This window comes from Triticum urartu, chromosome 2, assembly GCF_003073215.2.
Source record: "Triticum urartu cultivar G1812 chromosome 2, Tu2.1, whole genome shotgun sequence".
NCBI lineage: Eukaryota > Viridiplantae > Streptophyta > Magnoliopsida > Poales > Poaceae > Triticum > Triticum urartu.
The window spans coordinates 689,324,014-689,342,257 of NC_053023.1; positions in this window are offsets into that span (position 1 = coordinate 689,324,014).

Genomic DNA, 18,244 nt, shown 5'->3' on the forward strand with positions numbered 1-18,244 from the left:
CACATCGCTATTTGATTAACACTCAAGGTCACATCCCCATGTGACTAACACCCAAAGAGTTTACTAGAGTCAATAATTTAGTTCACATTTACCATGTGATTAACACTCGATGAGTTCTGGGTTTGATCATGTTATGCTTGTGAGAGAGGTTATAGTCAATGGGTCTGAACCTTTCAGATCCGTGTGTGCTTTACAAATCTCTATGTCATCTCCTAGATGCAGCTACCATGCTCTATTTGGAGCTATTCCAAATAACTGTTCTACTATACGAATCCAGTTTACTACCCGAATAATCTGGATTAGTGTCAAAGTTTGCATCGGCGTAACCCTTTATGACGAACTCTTTTACCACCTCCATAATCGAGAAAATTCCTTAGTCCACTAGTTACTAAGGATAACTTTGACCGCTGTCCTGTGATCCATTCTAGGATCACTCTTGTACCCCTTGACTGACTCATGGCAAGGCACACTTCAGGTGTGGTACACAACATAGCATACTGTAGAGCCTATGTCTTAAGCATAGGGGACGACCTTCGTCCTTTCTCTCTATTCTGCCGTGGTCGAGCTTTAAGTCTTAACTTCATACCTTACAACTCAGGCAAGAACTCCTTCTTTGACTGATCCATCTTGAACACCTTCAAGATCATGTCAAGGAATGTGCTCATTTGAAAGTACCATTAAGCGTTTTGATCTATCCTTATAGATCTTGATGCTCAATGTTCAAATAGCTTAATCCAGGCTTTCCATTGAAAAAAAAACTTTCCAAATAACCCTATATGCTTTCCAGAAATTCTACGTCATTTCTGATCAACAATATGTCAACAACATATATTCATCAGAAATTCTATAGTGCTCCCACTCACTTCTTTGGAAATACAAGTTTCTCATAAACTTTGTATACACCAAAATCTTTGATCATCTCATCAAAGCATACATTCCAACTCTGAGATGCTTACTCCAGTCCTTAGAAGAATTGCTGGAGCTTTGCAACTTATTAGCATATTTCAGGATTGACAAAACCTTCCGGTTGTATCACATACAGCCTTTCCTCAAGAAAATCGTCGAGGAAACAATGTTTTAAGATCCTATCTGCAAGATTTCATAAATGATGCAGTAATTGCTAATATAATTCCAACAGACTCTTAGTATCGCTACGAGTGAGAAAGTCTCATCGTAGTCAACTCCTTGAACTTTTCGGAAAACATCTTAATGACAAGTCGAGCTTTCTTAATGGTGATACTTACCACCATTGTCCGTCTTCCTTTTAAAATCCATCTGTACTCAACAGCCTTATGACCATCGAGCCGTTCTGCCAAAGTCTACACTTTGTTTTCATACATGGATCCTCTCTCGGATTTTTATGGCCTCGAGCCATTTATCGGAATCCAGGCCCACCATCGCTTCTCCACAGCTCATAGGTTCATTGATGTCTAGCAACATGACTTCTAAGACAGGATTACGTACCACTCTGAAGTAGTACGCATCCTTGTCATCCTACGAGGTTTGGTAGTGACTTGATCTGAAGTTTCATGATCACTATCAGAAGCTTCTACTTCAATTGGTGTAGGTGCCGTAGGAACAACTCCTTGTGCCCTGCCACACACTAGTTGAAGAGACGGTTCAATAACCTTATCAAGTCTCCACCATCCTCCCACTCAATTCTTTCGAGAGAAACTTTTCGTCGGGAAAGGACCCGATTCTAGAAACAATCCCTTATTGCTTTCGGATCTGAGACAGGAGGTATACCCAACTGTTTTGGGTGTCCTATGAAGATGCATTTATCCGCTTTGGGTTCGAGCTTATCAGCCTGAAACTTTTTCACATAAGCGTCGCAGCCCCAAACTTTTTAAGAAATGACAGCTTAGGTTTCTCTAAACCATAGTTCATACGGTGTCATCTCATCGGAATTACGTGGTGCCCTATTTAAAGTGAATGTGGTTGTCTCTAATGCCTAACCCATAAATTATTGTGGTAATTCGATAAGAGACATCATGGTATGCATCATATCCAATAGGGTGCAGTTATGATGTTCGGACACACCATCACACTATGGTGTTCCAGGCTATATTAGTTGTGAAACAATTTCCACAATGTCTTAATTCTGTGCCAAACTCGTAACTCAGATATTCATCTCTATGATCATATCATAGATCTTTTATCCTCTTGTCACGACGATCTTTCAACTTCACCCTGAAATTACTTGAACCTTCCAATAATTCAGACTCGTGATTCATCAAGTAAATGTACTCAACATCTACTCAAATCATCTGTGAAGTAAGAACATAACGATATCCACTACATGCCTCAGCACTCATTGGACTGCACACATCAAAATGTATTACTTCCAACAAGTTGCTTTCTAGTTCCATTTTACTGAAAACGAGGCTTTCAGTCATCTTGCCCATGTGGTATGATTTGCATGTCTCAAGTGATTCAAAATCAAGTGAGTTCAAACGGTCCATTTGCATGGAGTTTCTTCATGCATATACACCAATAGACATGGTTCGCATGTCTCAAACTTTTCAAAAATGAGTGAGTCCAAAGATCCATCAACATGGAGCTTCTTCATGCATTTTGTACCGATATGACTTACGTGGTAGTGCCACAAGTAGGTGGTACTATCATTACTATCTTATATCTTTTGGCATGAACATGTGTATCACTACGATCGAGATTCAATAAACCATTCATTTTAGGTGTAAGACCATTGTAGGTATCATTCAAATAAACAGAGTAACCATTATTCTCCTTAAATGAATAACCGTATTGCGATAGACATAATCCAATCATGTCTATGCTCAACGCAAACACCAATCTCGATGGTAGAGGGGGCGTACGATATTTGATCAACCTTGGAAATACTTCCAACACATATCGTCATCTCACCTTTAGCTAGTCTCCGTTTACTTCGTAGCTTTTATTTCGAGTTACTAACACTTAGCAACCGAACCGGTATCTAATACCCTGGTGCTACTAGGAGTACCAGTAAAGTACACATCAACACAATGTATATCCAATATACTTCTATGGACCTTGCCAGCCTTCTAATCTACCAAGTATCTAGGGCAATTCTGCTCCAGTGGCTGTTCCCCTTATTACAGAAGCACTTAGTCTCGAGTTTGGGTTCAACCTTGGGTCTCTTCACTAGAGCAGCAGCTGAATTGCCGTTTCATGAAGTATCCCTTCTTGCCCTTGCCCTTCTTGAAACTAGTGGTTTCACCAACCATCAACAATTGATGCTCCTTCTTGATTTCTACTTTGGTGTCAAACATCGCGAATATCTCAAGGATCATCATATACGTCCCTGATATATTATAGTTCATCATGAAGCTCTAGCAGCTTGGTGGTAATGACTTCGGAGAAACATCACTATCTTATCTGGAAGATCAACTCCCACTCGATTCAAATGATTGTTGTACTCAGACAATCTGAGCACAAGCTCAACAATTGAGCTTTTCTCCCTTAGTTTGCAGGCTAAGAAAATCGTCGGAGGTCTTATACCTCTTGACGTGGGCACGAGCCTGAAATTCCAATTTCAGCCCTCGAAACATCTCATATGTTTCGTGACGTTTCAAAACCGTCTTCGGTGCCTCAACTCTAAACCTTTTAACTGAACTATCATGTAGTTATCAAAACGTGTATGTCAGATGTTCGCAACATCCACAGACAACGTTCGAGGTTCAGCACACTGAGCGGTGCATTAAGGACATAAGCCTTATAAGAAGCAATGAGGACAATCCTCAGTTTACGGACCTAGTCCGCATAATTGCTACTATCAACTTTCAACTAATTTTTCTCTAGGAACATATCTAAACAGTAGAACTAAAGCGCGAGCTACGACATAATTTGCAAAATCCTTTTTGACTATGTTCAGGATAAACAAGTTCATCTTATGAACTCCCACTCAGATAGACATCCCTCCAGTCATCTAAGTGATTACATGATCCGAGTCAACTAGGCCGTGTCCGATCATCACGTGAGACGGACTAGTCAACATCGGTGAACATCTTCATGTTGATCGTATCTACCATACGACTCATGCTCGACCTTTCGGTCTCTTGTGTTCTGAGGCCATGTCTATACATGCTAGGCTCGTCAAGTTAACCTAAGTGTTCCGCATGTGTTCCGAGGCCATGTCTGTACATGCTAGGCTCGTCAACACCCGTTGTATTCGAACGTAAGAATCTATACACCCGATCATCACGTGGTGCTTCGAAACAACGAACTGTCGCAACGGTGCACAGTTAGGGGGAACACTTTCTTGAAATTATTATGAGGGATCATCTTATTTACTACCGTCGTTCTAAGAAAATAAGATGTATAAACATGATAAACATCACATGCAATCAAATAATAGTGACATGATATGGCCAATATCATATAGCTCCTTTGATCTCCATCTTGGGGCTCCATGATCATCTTGTCACCGGCATGACACCATGATCTCCATCATCATGATCTCCATCATCGTGTCTTCTTGAAGTTGTCTCGTCAACTATTACTTCTTCTTCTACAGCTAACGGTTAGCAATAAAGTAAAGTAATTACATGATGTTTAAGTTGACACGCAGGTCATAAATAAATAAAGACAACTCCTATGGCTCCTGCCGGTTGTCATACTCATCGACATGCAAGTCGTGATTCCTATTACAAGAACATGATCAATCTCATACATCACATATCATTCATCACATTCTTCTTGGCCATATCACATCACATAGCATACCCTGCGAAAACAAGTTAGACGTCCTCTAATTGTTGTTTGCATGTTTTACGTGGCTGCTATGGGTTTCTAGCAAGAACGTTTCTTACCTACGCAAAAACCACAACGTGATATGCCAATTGCTATTTACCCTTCATAAGGACCCTTTTCATCGAATCCGATCCGACTAAAGTGGGAGAGACAGACACCCGCCAGCCACCTTATGCAACTAGTGCATGTTAGTCGGTGGAACCGGTCTCACGTAAGCGTACGTGTAAGGTTGGTCCGGGCCGCTTCATCCCACAATGCCGCCGAATCAAGATTGGACTAGTAACGGTAAGAATATTGAACAAAATCAATGCCCACAACTACTTTGTGTTCTACTCGTGCATAGAATCTACGCAATAGACCTAGCCCATGATGCCACTGTTGGGGAACGTAGCAGAAATTCAAAATTTTCCTACGTGTCACCAAGATCTATCTATGGAGAGACCAGCAACGAGGGGAAGGAGAGTGCATCTACATACCCTTGTAGATCGCTAAGCAGAAGCGTTCAAGAGAACGGGGTTGATGGAGTCGTACTCATCGTGATCCAAATCACCGGAGATCCTAGTGCCGAACGGACGGCACCTCCGCGTTCAACACACGTACAGCCCGACGACGTCTCCCATGCCTTGATCCAGCAAGGAGAGAGGGAGAGGTTGAGGAAGACTCCATCCAGCAGCAGCACAACGACGTGGTGGTGATGGAGGAGCGTGGCTATCCTGCAGGGCTTCGCCAAACACCGCGGGAGAGGAGGAAGGAGAGATGCAGGGCTGCGTCATATAGAGGAGAGGAACTCGCGTGTTATGAGCAGCCCAAACCTCAACTATATATAGGGGAAGGGGAGGGGCTGCGCCCCCTTTAGGGTTTCCACCCCTAGGGGTGGCGGCCAGCCTAGATCCCACCTAAGGGGGGCGGCCATGGGGGAGGGGGAGAGGGAGGTGCACCAGGATGGGCCTTAGGGCCCATCTGCCCTAGGGTTTGCCCCCTTCTCCTCTCCCTTGCGCCTTGGGCCCTTGTGGGGGGGGCGCACCAGCCCACCTGGGGCTGGTCCCCTTCCACACTTGGCCCATGAAGTCCTCCGGGGCTGGTGGCCCCACTTGGTGGACCCCCGGCACCCTCCCGGTGGTCCCGGTACGTTACCGATAAACCCCGAAACTTTTTCGGTGACCAAAATAGGACTTCACATATATAAATCTGTACCTCCGGACCATTCCGGAACTCCTCGTGACGTCTGGGATCTCATCCGGGACTCCAAACAACATTCGGTAACCACATACAAACTTCCTTTATAACCCTAGCGTCATCGAACCTTAAGTGTGTAGACCCTACGGGTTCGGGAGACATGCAGACATGACCGAGACATGCTCCGGTCAATAACCAACAGCGGGATCTGGATACCCATGTTGGCTCCCACATGTTCCACGATGATCTCATCGGATGAACCACGATGTCAAGGACTTAATCAATCCATATACAATTCCCTTTGTCTATCGGTACGATACTTGCCCGAGATTCGATCGTCAGTATCCCGATACATTGTTCAATCTCGTTACCGGCAAGTCTCTTTACTCGTTCCGTAACACATCATCCCGTGATCAACTCCTTGATCACATTGTGCACATTATGGTGATGTCCTACCGAGTGGGCCCAGAGACACCTCTCCGTCACACGGAGTGACAAATCCCAGTCTCGATCCGTGCCAACCCAACAGACACTTTCAGAGATACCCGTAGTGTACCTTTATAGCCACCCAGTTACGTTGTGACGTTTGGCACACCCAAAGCACTCCTACGGTATTCGATAGTTGCACAATCTCATGGTCTAAGGAAATGATACTTGACATTAGAAAAGCTTTAGCATACGAACTACACGATCTAGTGCTATGCTTAGGATTGGGTCTTGTCCATCACATCATTCTCCTAATGATGTGATCCCGTTATCAACGACATCCAATGTCCATGGTCAGGAAACCGTAACCATCTATTGATCAACGAGCTAGTCAACTAGAGGCTTACTAGGGACATGGTGTTGTCTATGTATCCACACATGTATCTGAGTTTCCTATCAATACAATTCTAGCATGGATAATAAACGATTATCATGAACAAGGAAATATAATAATAATCAATTTATTATTGCCTCTAGGGCATATTTCCAACACAGACTCCTTCATTCGCTGCTTCCGAAGCAGCAATGTACTCCGCTTCACATGTAGATCCCGCCACGACGCTCTATTTAGAACTGCTCCAACTGACAGCTCCACCGTTTAATATAAACATGTATCCGGTTTGTGATTTAGAATCGTCCGGATCAGTGTCAAAGCTTGCAACAACGTAACCATTTACGATGAGCTCTTTGTCACCTCCATAAACGAGAAACATATCCTTGGTCCTTTTCAGGTACTTCAGGATATTCTTGACCGTTGTCCAGTGATCCACTCTTGGATTACTTTGGTACCTCCCTGCTAGGCTAATAGCAAGGCACACATCAGGTCTGGTACACAACATTGCATACATGATAGAGCCTATGGCTGAAGCATAGGGAACACTTTTCATTTTCTCTCTATCTTCTGTAGTGGTTGGGCATTGAGTCTTATTCAACTTCACACCTTGTAACACAGGCAAGAACCCTTTCTTAGCCTGATCCATTTTGAACTTCTTCAAAACTTTATCAAGGTATGTGCTTTGTGAAAGTCCAATTAAGCTTTTGATCTATATCCATAGATCTTGATGCCCAATATATAAGCAGCTTCACCGAGGTCTTTCATTGAAAAACTTCTATTCAAGTATCCTTTTATGTTGTCCAGAAATTCTATATCATTCCAATCAACAATATGTCATCCACATATAATATTAGAAATGCTATAGAGCTCCCACTCACTTTCTTGTAAATACAGGCTTCTCCAAAAGTCTGTATAAAACCATATGCTTTGATCACACTATCAAAACGTTTATTCCAACTCCGAGATGCTTGCACCAGTCCATAAATGGATCGCTGGAGCTTGCACACTTTGTTAGCTCCCTTTGGATCGATAAAACCTTCAGGTTGCATCATATACAACTCTTCTTCCATAAATCCATTCAGGAATGCAGTCTTTACATCCATTTGCCAAATTTCATAATCATAAAATGCGGAAATTGCTAACATGATTTGGATAGACTTAAGCATCGCTACGGGTGAGAAGGTCTCACCGTAGTCAACTCCTTGAACTTGTCGAAAACCTTTTTCAACAAGTCGAGCTTTGTAGATAGTAACATTACCGTCAGCGTCTGTCTTCGTCTTGAAGATCCATTTGTTCTCGATGGCTTGTCGATCATCGGGCAAGTCAACCAAAGTCCACACTTTGTTCTCATACATGGATCCCATCTCAGACTTCATGGCCTCAAGCCATTTTGCGGAATCTAGGCTCATCATCACTTCTTCATAGTTCGTAGGTTCGTCATGGTCAAGTAACATGACCTCCAGGACTGGATTACCGTACCACTCTGGTGCGGATCTTGCTCTGGTTGATCTATGAGGTTCGGTAGTAACTTGATCTGAAGTTTCATGATCATCATCACTAGCTTCCTCACTAATTGGTGTAGATGTCACAGGAACCGGTTTCTGTGATGAACTACTTTCCAATAAGGGAGCAGCTATAGTTACCTCATCAAGTTCTACTTTCCTCCCACTCACTTCTTTCGAGAGAAACTCCTTCTCTAGAAAGGATCCATTCTTAGCAACGAATATCTTGCCTTCGGATCTGTGATAGAAGGTGTACCCAATAGTTTCCTTTGGGTATCCTATGAAGACACATTTCTCCGATTTGGGTTCGAGCTTATCAGGTTGAAGCTTTTTCACATAAGCATCGCAGCCCCAAACTTTAAGAAGCGACAACTTTGGTTTCTTGCCAAACCATAGTTCATAAGGCATCGTCTCAACGGATTTTGATGGTGCCCTATTTAACGTGAATGCGGCCGTCTCTAAAGCATAACCCCAAAATGATAGCGATAAATCAGTAAGAGACATCATAGATCGCACCATATCTAGTAAACTATGATTACGACGTTCAGACACACCATTAAGCTATGGTGTTCCGGGTGGCGTGAGTTGCGAAACTATTCCGCATTGTTTCAAATGTAGGACAAACTCGTAACTCAAGTATTCTCCTCCATGATCAGATCGCAGAAACTTTATTTTCTTATTATGATGATTTTCCACTTCACTCTGAAATTCTTTGAACTTTCCAAATGTTTCAGACTTATGTTTCATTAAGTAGATATACCCATATCTGCTCAAATCATCTGTGAAGGTGAGAAAATAACGATACCCGCCGCGAGCCTCAATATTCATCGGACCACATACATCAGTATGTATGATTTCCAACAAATCTGTTGCTCGCTCCATAGTTTCGGAGAATGGCGTTTTAGTCATCTTGTCCATAAGGCATGGTTCGCAAGTACCAAGTGATTCATAATCAAGTGATTCCAAAAGTCCATCAGTATGGAGTTTCTTCATGCGCTTTATACCAATATGACCCAAACGGCGGTGCCACAAATAAGTTGCACTATCATTATCAACTCTGCATCTTTTGGCTTCAACATTATGAATATGTGTATCACTACTATCGAGATTCAACAAGAATAGAACATTCTTTAAGGGTGCATGACCATAAAAGATATTACTCATATAAATAGAACAACCATTATTCTTAGATTTAAATGAATAACCATCTCTCATCAAAAAAGATCCAGATATAACGTTCATGCTTAACGTTGGCACAAAATAACAATTATTTAGGTCTAAAACTAATCCCGAAGGTAGATGTAGAGGTAGAGTGCCGACAACGATCAAATCGACTTTGGAACCATTTCCCACGCGCATCGTCACCTCGTCCTTAGCCAGTCTTCGCTTAATCTGTAGTCCCTATTTCGAGTTGCAAATATTAGCAACAGAACCAGTATCAAATACCCAGGTGCTACTGCGAGCTCTGGTAAGGTACACATCAATAACATGTATATCACATATACCTTTGTTCACTTTTCCATCCTTCTTATCCGCCAAATACTTGGGGCAGTTCCACTTCGAGTGACCAGTCTGTTTGCAGTAGAAGCACTCAGTCTCAGGCTTAGGTCCAGACTTGGGTTTCTTCTCCAGAGCAGCAACTTGTTTGCCATTCTTCTTGAAGTTCCCCTTCTTCTTCCCTTTGCCCTTTTTCTTGAAACTGGTGGTCTTATTGACCATCAACACTTGATGCTCCTTCTTGATTTCTACCTCCGCAGCCTTTAGCATCGCGAAGAGCTCGGGAATAGTCTTATTCATCCCTTGCATATTATAGTTCATCACGAAGCTTTTTGTAGCTTGGTGGCAGTGACTGAAGAACTCTGTTAATGACACTATCAACAGGAAGATTAACTCCCAGTTGATTCAAGTGATTATGATACCCAGACATTTTGAGTATATGCTCACTGACAGAACTATTCTCCTCCATCTTGCAGCTATATAACTTATTGGAGACTTCATATCTCTCAATCCGGGCATTTTCTTGAAATATTAACTTCAACTCCTGGAACATCTCATATGCTCCATGACGTTCAAAACGTCGTTGAAGTCCCGGTTCTAAGCCGTAAAGCATGGCACACTGACCTATCGAGTAGTCATCAGCTTTACTCTGCCAAACGTTCTTAATGTTGTCAGCAGCATCTGTAGTAGGCCTGGCACCCAGCGGTGCTTCCAGGACGTAATTCTTTTGTGCATCAATGAGGATAATCCTCAAGTTACGGACCCAGTCAGTGTAATTGCTACCATCATCTTTCAACTTTGCTTTCTCAAGGAACGCATTAAAATTCAATGGAACAACAGCACGGGCCATCTATCTACAACAATATAGATAAGCAAAATACTATCAGGTACTAAGTTCATGATAAATTTAAGTTCAATTAATCATATTACTTAAGAACTACCACTTAGATAGACATCCCTCTAATTATCTAAGTGATCATGTGATCCATATCAACTAAACCATAACCGATCATCACGTGAAATGGAGTAGTTTTCAATGGTGAACATCACTATGTTGATCATATCTACTATATGATTCACGCTCGACCTTTCAGTCTCAGTGTTCCGAGGCCATATCTGCATATGCTAGGCTCGTCAAGTTTAACCCGAGTATTCTTTATGTGCAAAACTGGCTTGCACCCACTGTAGATGGACGTAGAGCTTATCACACCCGGTCATCACGTGGTGTCTCGGCACGACGAACTTTGTCAACGGTGCATACTCAGGGAGAACACTTTTATCTTGAAATTTAGTGAGAGATCATCTTATAATGCTATCGTCAAACAAAGCAGAATAAGATGCATAAAGGATAAACATCACATGCAATCAATATAAGTGATATGATATGGCCATCATCATCTTGTGCTTGTGATCTCCATCTCCGAAGCACCGTCATGATCACCATCATCACCGACGCGACACCTTGATCTCCATCATAGCAGCGTTGTCGTCTCGCCAACTATTGCTTCTACGACTATCGCTACCGCTTAGTGATAAAGTAAAGCAATTACAGGGCGATTGCATTGCATACAATAAAGCGACAACCATATGGCTCCTGCCAGTTACCGATAACTTCGTTACAAAACATGATCATCTCATACAATAAATATAGCACCATGTCTTGACCATATCACATCACAACATGCCCTTCAAAAACAAGTTAGACGTCCTCTACTTTGTGGTTGCAATTTTTACGTGGCTGCTACGGGCTAAGCAAGAACCGTTCTTACCTACGCATCAAAACCACAACGATAGCTCGTCAAGTTGGTGTTGTTTTAACCTTCTCAAGGACCGGGCATAGCCACACTCGGTTCAACTAAAGTTGGAGAAACTGACACCCGCCAGCCACCTGTGTGCAAAGCACGTCGGTAGAACCAGTCTCGCGTAAGTGTACGTGTAATGTCGGTCCGGGCCGCTTCATCCAACAATACCGCCGAACCAAAGTATGACATGCTGGTAAGCAGTATGACTTGTATCGCCCACAACTCACTTGTGTTCTACTCATGCATATAACCAGGTCCTCCTCGTGGCCGTTTGGGACTTGTGTTCTACTCATGCATACGCGAAATTTCGGCGGTCAGATATCTGGCCTCTCTCAACCTCTTGATGTCCTCCTCCGTGATGGAGGAAGGCATCCACCGACCTTCAAGGTTGGATCCGGACATAGTGAAGGTCCGAAGCACCTAACCTGAGTTTTGGGTGTTAGAACTCGAGGCGGGGGAAGGATTTGATTGAGCACGAGAGGGAAAAAAGAAAAAAGCCTTGTCCCCTTTATAAAGAGGGTGAATATCAAGCGTCCTCCTCGTGGCCGTTTGGGACTTGCCTAAGATCTAGGAGTCCTACCAATAGGCACAGTTGGGTTACCCACGTCTGTATTGATGATAATCCCGTAATAAAGGGGACACGATTTCTGCTTCGACAAGATGTGCCAAGGAAACCGCCTCGCGAAACACGCTGAGATGGGTTATGAAAAATGATTCGAATAAAGACCTGGTTGTGGTGTGATTTCACACTACGTGGTACGTCAGCATATTAGATTTATGGAAATATTATTCTCTCTATGTTGGTATGTGGAACTTGTTTTGCAGAGCCGAACACGATCCTCGTGTTCAAAATCTTCTATGAAGTATTCGGAGGAGGAACCCGCCTTGCAATGCCGAAGACAATTTGCGCGCTGGACTCATCGTCATTGAAGACTGGTTCAGGGGCTACTGAGGGAGTCCTGGATTAGGGGGTATCCGGACAGCCAGATTATATCCTTTGGCCAGACTGTTGGACTATGAAGATACAAGATTGAAGACTTCGTCCCGTGTCCGGATGGGACTCTCCTTGGCGTGGAAGGCAAGCTTGGCAATACGGATATATAGATCTCCTTCCTTGTAATCGACTCTGTGTAACCCTAGCCCCCTCCGGTGTCTATATAAACCGGAGGGTTTAGTCCGTAGGACCAACAACAACAATCATACCATAGGCTAGCTTCTAGGGTTTAGCCTCTTCGATCTCATGGTAGATCAACTCTTGTAATACTCATATCATCAAGATCAATCAAGCAGGAGTAGGGTTTTACCTCCATCGAGAGGGCCCAAACCTGGGTAAAAACATTGTGTCCCCCGTCTCCTGTTACCATCCGCCTAGACGCACAGTTCGGGACCCCCTACCCGAGATCCGCGGGTTTTGACACCGACATTGGTGCTTTCATTGAGAGTTCCTCTGTGTCGTCATTGTTAGGCTGGATGGCTCCTTCAATCATCGATAGCGATGCAGTCCGGGGTGAGACTTTTCTCCTCGGACAGATCTTTGTATCCGGCGGCTCCACACTGCGGGCCAACTCGCTTGGCCATCTGGAGCAGATCTAGAGTTACGCCCCTGGCCACCAGGTCAGGTTTGGAAGCTTAAACTACACGACCGACATCCGCGGAAACTTGATCTTCGATGGATTCGAGCCCCTGCCGAGTGCGTCGCACAGTCACGATGAGCATGCTTTAGCTCTACCATCGGACAGTGTTCAGGAGACCGCACTGGCAACCGCTCCGACCCTCAATTCGGAGCCAATTGCGCCATCCATGGATGGGTGGATAGACCCTGCCACGGAGGCCGCATTCTCAGCGGCGATCGAGCCGAGTATCGACCTTACCCTTCACAGGAGCCGTGATGCCGAACTGCCGGATTCTTCCCTAGCCACGGACTCCGAACCGCCTGCGCCCGTGCCTATCGAATCCTACTGGGCGCCGATCATGGACTTCACCTCCGTGGATATCCTTCAGCACTTGCCCTTTGGCGACACACTGAACTCATTAAGGTCTCTCTCCTTGTCAGGAGAGTCCTGGCCGAACTATGGCCGGCCAGATTGGGATGCGGACGACGAAGAAATTCGCCGCCCACCCACCACCCACTTAGTAGCCACTGTCGACGATTTGACAGACATGCTCGCCTTCGACTCCGAAGACATCGATGGTATGGACGACGATGCAGGAGACGACCAGGCGCCACTGCCCACAGGGCGCTGGACGCCCACTTCATCATATGATGTATACATGGTGGACACACCCAAAGAAAACAACGACGAGGAACGGAAGGACGCAGTGAAGGATCGTTCCCTCGAGAAGCAGTCAAAGTGGCGGCGTAAGCGCCGCTCCAAATCCCGCCTCGGCAGAAACAACGATCATATAGACCCAGCGATAGAGCAGGGTGAGCCAGCGGACGACAAACACGGCATTGAACCACCGTCCGACCACGGCAACACGGATAATCAAACCGAACAACCCGACTCCGGCGAAGATAACAGTCCGGATGACATCACACCGGACAGGCACCCGGAGCAACAGAATACCCATGAAAGGCTTGTTGCCACTGCGAGGAGTCTGAAAAAGTAGAAGCAAAGGCTCAGGGCTGCACAAGACACACTCAGAATTAGATGGAGTGAAGTACTCAACACTGCAGCAAAGTACGGCGGTAGTCGCCACACAAAGAGCTACCCGAAGCGAAAGCTACTACCTGAATTCGATGAGGAGGCCTTAGATCCCCCGCAATCAAAAAACAAAACGGCCATCCGGTCAGATAGACGACCTCGTGGCCAACATAGAACGGCAAACGACGCCGCACAAAAGCCAGTACGCGATCCACGTGAGGGCTCGCATCAAAAGGACGACGCAACCAGATCCATCTACGGGCCAAGCAAGCGCGCTCCAGAAGCAATGCAACACAACAAAAATCCTAACACCATGGTACACCCAAATACAGGGGTGCCGAACACCCCCTATGTTTCATCGATGAGGTGCTGGACCATGAATTTCCAGAGGGATTCAAACCCGTAAACATAGAGGCGTATGACGGAACGACAGACCCTGGGGTCTGGATTGAGGACTACATCCTCCATATCCACATGGCTCGAGGAGACGATCTCCACGCCATCAAGTACTTACCCCTCAAGCTCAAAGGGCCAGCTCGGCACTGGCTTAAAAGCCTCCCCGAAAACTCCATTGGAAGCTGGGAAGAGCTCGAAGACGCTTTTCGGGCAAATTTTCAAGGTGAAGGAAATATGCCCTAGAGGCAATAATAATGTTATTATTTTATTTCCTTATATCATGATAAATGTTTATTATTCATCCTAGAATTGTATTATCCGGAAACATAATACTTGTGTGAATACATAGACAAACTAAACGTCACTAGTATGCCTCTACTTGACTAGCTCATTAATCAAAGATGGTTATGTTTCCTAACCATAGACATGTGTTGTCATTTGATTAACGGGATCACATTATTAGGAGAATGATGTGATTGACATGACCCATTCCATTAGCTTAGCACCCGATCGTTTAGTATGTTGCTATTGCTTTCTTCATGACTTATACATGTTCCTATGACTATGAGATTATGCAACTCTCGTTTTCCGGAGGAACACTTTGTGTGCTACCAAATGTCACAACGTAACTGGGTGATTATAAAGGAGCTCTACAGGTGTCTCCAAAGGTACATGTTGGGTTGGCGTATTTCGAGATTAGGATTTGTCACTCTGATTGTTGGAGAGGTATCTCTGGGCCCTCTCGGTAATGCACATCACATAAGCCTTGCAAGTATTGCAACTAATGAGTTAGTTGCAAGATGATGTATTATGGAACGAGTAAAGAGACTTGCCGGTAACGAGATTGAACTAGGTATTGAGATACCGACGATCGAATCTCGGGCAAGTAACATCCCGATGACAAAGGGAACAACGTATGTTGTTATGCGGTCTGACCGATAAAGATCTTTGTAGAATATGTGGGAGCCAATATGAGCATCCAGGTTCCGCTATTGGTTATTGACCGGAGACGTGTCTCGGTCATGTCTACATTATTCTCGAACCCGTAGGGTCCGCACGCTTAAGGTTTCGATGACAGTTTCATTATGAGTTTATATGTTTTGATGTACCGAAGGAGTTCGGAGTCCCGGATGAGATCGGGGACATGACGAGGAGTCTCGAAATGGTCGATACATAAAGATTGATATATTGGACGGCTATATTCGGACACCGGAAGTGTTCCGGGGAAGTTTCGGATAAAATCGGAGTACCGGGGGGTTACCGGAACCCCCCGGGGGGTTAATGGGCCTCATGGGCCTAAAGTGGAGAAGAGGAGGGGCGGCCAGGGCAGGCCGCGCGCCCCCTCTCCCCCTAGTCCAAATTGGACAAGGAGGGAGGGCCAACGCCCCCCTTTCCTTCCTCTCCTCTCTCCCTTCCTTCCCCCTCTCCTACTTGGACAAGGAAAAGGAGGGAGTCCTACTCCTGGTAGGAGTAGGACTCCTCCCTGGCGCGCCTCATCATGGCCGGCCGCCCCTCCCCCTTGCTCCTTTATATACAGGGGCAGGGGGCACCTCTAGAGACAACAATTGATCCTTGAGATCTCTTAGCCGTGTGCGGTGCCCCCCTCCACCATAATCCTCGATATTATTGTAGCGGTGCTTAGGCGAAGCCCTGCGATGGTAGAACATCAAGATCGTCACCACGCCGTCGTGCTGACGGAACTCTTCCCCGACACTTTGCTGGATCGGAGTCCGGGGATCGTCATCGAGCTGAACGTGTGCTAAAACTCGGAGGTGCCGTAGTTTCGGTGCTTGATCGGTCGGGCCGTGAAGAGACTACATCAACCGTGTTGTTATAACGCTTCCGCTTTCGGTCTACGAGGGTACATGGACAACACTCTCCCCTCTCGTTGCTATGCATCACCATGATCTTGCATGTGCGTAGGAATTTTTTTTGAAATTACTATGTTCCCCAACACAAGGGACCTATGTCCGACCACCGGATGCAGACGATTTAAGTCATATAACTCAACAGCCCGGAGAGTCAGCCCGAAAGCTTTGGAACAGGTTTCTCACTAAAAAGAACCAAATAGTCGACTGTCCGGACGCCGAAGCCTTAGCAGCTTTCAAGCACAGTGTTCGAGACGAATGGCTTGCCAGACACCTCGGCCAAGAAAAGCCGAGAACAATGGCAGCATTAACAAGCCTCATGACCCGCTTTTGCGCGGGCGAGGACAGCTGGTTAGCCCAATGCAGCACCAGCGACCCAAGTACATCCGAAGTAAGGGACGAAAATGGGAAGCCACGACGCAGCAAAAACAAGCGCCGGAATAAAGAAGACAGCCCGAAGAGCACGACGGTAAACGCCGGATTCAGAAGCTCTCGGCCAGGTCAGCAAAAGCTGCCCTCCAAAGGCAACAGAGACAAACTGTCCAGCCTGAACAAGATTTTGGACAAACTATGTCAGATCCACAGCACCCCCGATAAACCTGCAAATCATACCCATAGAGAATGTTGGGTCTTCAAGCAGTCTGGCAAACTCAACGCTGAACACAAGGGGCAGGATACACCAAGCGAAGACGAGGACGAGCCTCGCAAGCAAAGCACTGGGGAACAGAAGAAATTCCCACCAGAAGTGAAAACAGTAAACGTGTTACACGTGATGAAGGGGAGAAACAAAGCGGCACTCCTAGAGACATGCCACAGGGCCTATCACCGCGGAGTTCTGCCACTGGTCGTCCAAACCGATCACCTTTGACCATCGGGATTACTTGGCAAGTATCCAGCATGCAGGATGGGCTGCCTTGGTGTTAGACCCGATAATTGATGGATACCACTTCACACGAGTCCTGATGGACGGCGGCAGTAGTTTAAACCTGATATATCAGGACACAGTCTACAAAATGGGGATAGACCCAACAAAAATAATCCATAGCAATACTACCTTTAAAGGAGTAACGCCAGGCCCAGAAGCCCATTGTACGGGCTCCCTGCTACTAGAGGTTATATTCGGCTTTCCCGATAACTTCCGCAGCAAAAAGTTAACCTTCCACATCGCTCCGTTCCAAAGTGGCTATCAAGCACTACTCGGACGCGAAGCTTTCGCTCGCTTTAACGCAATACAACATTACGCTTCTCTCATGCTTAAGATGCCCGGTCCACGTGGCATCATCACAGTAAATGGAAATATTGAGCACTCCTTGCGCGCGGAAGACCGTGCGGCTGGCAGCCGCACACTAGATGGCCTCACCAACTAGAGCATCTGACAGGTCGTTAGGACCACATACACGGTTAGATGAGTCCGGTGTAGCTATAAATAATTGATACATGTTTGATGGCTATACCCCTACAACAGTACAAGGGGCTCAACGCGTGTGAACAAGTGATAATTAGGCTCAACTTTACTCATCTGGAACTATACATGGTTTATTTAGTATAACCTACCTTTTGCATGACAACTTTTCAACTAAGTTCCTCTCTTTTTCAGATGACCATCGTGCTACACCCGTCTAGGATACGACACAACGGAGACACAGGCACAGACGTGCAGCAGGGACCCGTTCCAAGGATTCTTTTTAGATCAAGACCATGCGTAAACCTTTTTTACTGTCTCTTGTTGATACACATACCCCGGATTCTCAGTACAACTGAGAAGGATGCTGACGTATTGGCATGT